General features: G+C 52.1%; 1 protein-coding gene across 3 annotated transcripts in view; it reads left to right on the top strand.

Moving 5' to 3' along the window:
- EPHA2 (EPH receptor A2) overlaps positions 1–2,693 on the top strand; it is a 32,297-nt gene that overhangs the window by 10,194 nt on the left and 19,410 nt on the right. The gene's annotated exons all lie outside the window — the stretch shown is intronic.

The raw sequence follows: 2,693 nt of genomic DNA on the forward strand, positions 1-2,693 counted from the left end.
GAGGACAGGGCGCGCACCTCCACATTCCCAGGCTCTGGTCCAAGGCCATACCGGAAATTTGCACCTGTAAGCGGGTCCTGCGGTGCTTCCTCTCCCTGGAGGTCAGACGGCGTCCCCTGATATTGGGGGGCACTTGTCTTATTAAGGCCATGTTCCTGATCCCGCTTCCCCAGTAAGGGGCATTTATTGTGTGCACAGGAGTAATGTAAATCCCCGCTCTGCCGGAGCTCCTCTATCCACAGTAATGTAAATCCCGGCTCTGCTGGATTGCCTCTATCCACAGTAATGTAAATCCCAGCTCTGCCGGAGCTCCTCTATCTACGGTAATGTAAATCCCAGCTCTGCTGGAGCTCCTCTATCTACGGTAATGTAAATCCAAGCTCTGCCGGAGCGCCTCTATCCACGGTAATGTAAGTCCCGACTCTGCCGGAGCTCCTCTATCCACGGTAATGTAAATCCCGGCTCTGCCGGAGCACCTCTCTCCACAGAATACCATCATTAATGGCTGCTACAGGCCCCACAGATGTCCATACTCCGTGGCTGGCAATTCCCCCATCAGCGCTGCTCCTGGACTCTGTGTGTCCAGATGGGGACGTGGTGGGGGCGTGGCTATGTAAGCTAGGAGAGAGGACGCACCTCGTGGGAGCTCCGGTTATCCTGGTCCTAATCCTGCCATTAATGGCCCTGATCCACAGTCTGCACCGGCTGGAACGGTGCCCTGGGACCTTAGGAGACCGGCGATCTCTTCAAACGGCAGCTTTGGAGTCCTGGGACGTCGGTAAATGAGGCGGCCTGGACGGGCGGCAAAGTCCCTGAGCTGCGGCGGCCATCTTTGAGCGCGGCTCCAACAAGCAGGACACAGCGGCGGCCGAAGCCGGGTGTATCCCCCCTGGGACGCGGCAGATACCTACATTACAGCGGGGACGCTGTGGAACACCGGAAAATACAGGTGCCGGGTCTGGAGCGGCGGGCGGTGCCTGGGGAGACTGCAGCCATTATCACAGCGCGCACTCCAGCAGTAAGGAGAGCGGCACTTTACAGCACAATTGCAGTGCAGCTCAGGAGGTGAGCTAACAGCCTGAAAAATAAAAGGGTGGTGCGGTGTGTGCCCTGGAAGATTGGGCCCTGCACCCCCTTACCATACAAACTCCTGTCGGCGCCATAACTCTGGAGGGATTATCCACCCTCCCTGCTGTTCTGCCTGTGGGGGCTGTGGGCTGCTCTGGGGCACGGTACCTGGGCAAATCCTTAGTTGCTGCTCCTATAAATATCTGACAATTCCATGCCTGACCGACAGCCTCCCTGGGATATATTCCGGTGTTTGACCTTGCCCGGTCTGCTGTTGGAGAATAGACTAACCATAATCATAAGTGTGGTCCTTTTGTGGGGACCTTCTGTTAACCGCCATGCATCATTCTAAAGGAGCGGGGGCTGCTGACAAGTTAAAGAAATATGCCAGAGAAGATGCCCCAGACAATGTACGTACCCTCAGAAATAATCCCACGCAGAACCAACGCAAAAATCGTCTTTCTGACAGTAATGAGGAGGGAGAACAAGACGAACTGACTCTTAAACAAGCGTCTGAGCAATTGATGCAAGCCATATCCCTCACCAGATCTTCTCTTACTGAGAAAATAGAAGACGTACATACTGAAGTGGGTCGTCTGCGACATGATATGCAAGCTATGAGAGGGCGTATCTCAGAGGTTGAAACAAGGGTGTCTCCGATAGAGGACACCATTACCCCAATGGAAGCTAAGCTGTCAAAAGCCGCTGGCTCTGTGAATGCCTGGAAGCAAAAAGCAGATGACCTGGAAAACAGATTGCGCCGTAATAACATTCGAATTATTGGCCTGCCAGAACGCTCAGAGGGTCAGCAACCTGAGCAATTTCTGGAGGACTGGCTTAAAACCTCCGTGGGAGATGGATTCTCCTCAACATTTTCTGTGGAGAGGGCCCATAGGGTCCCAACGAGACCTCTTCCTCCCGGAACTCCACCCTGGCCTTTTTTGACGCGTCTCCTCAATTGCAGAGACAGGGATGCGATTCTTCACTTGGCAAGGCAGAAGGGCCCTATTAAATTCAATAAGGGTATGTGTCCACGTTCAGGATTGCATCAGGATTTGGTCAGGATTTTCCATCAGTATTTGTAAGCCAAAACCAGGACTGGGTGATAAATACAGAAGTGGAGCATATGTTTCTTTTATACTTTTCCTCAAATTGTTCCACTCCTGGTTTTGGCTTACAAATACTGATGGAAAATCCTGACCAAATCCTGATGCAATCCTGAACGTGGACACATACCCTTACGCTACTATATCAATCTTCCCGAATTTCTCCATGGAGCTTCAAAAGCAGCGAGTCCGATTTATGGAAGTTAAAAAGCAGCTCAGGGATAAGAACATCATTTACTCCATGCTTTACCCAGCTCGACTCCGCATTGTCCATGAAGGCTCTTCCTTGTTCTTTACTGATCCGGCGGAGGTAGCCGAATGGTTGCGGTCATACAAGGGGTCTAGTGTGCCGGACTCCTAAGTAGTCCTCCTTGTCCAATGGCAACACAAATTGGAGCTCTCCATATGGGTGCTGAGCTTATCAACAATACCGGACGCTGGTTCCAGTGAGGGTATCCCCTTTTCTATCTGACTGTAGGAGTGTAGGATTGTACTCCTCCACTGTTCAAACTCTGTTTT

Source organism: Ranitomeya variabilis, chromosome 4 (assembly GCF_051348905.1).
Source record: "Ranitomeya variabilis isolate aRanVar5 chromosome 4, aRanVar5.hap1, whole genome shotgun sequence".
Taxonomy (NCBI): Eukaryota; Metazoa; Chordata; class Amphibia; order Anura; family Dendrobatidae; genus Ranitomeya; species Ranitomeya variabilis.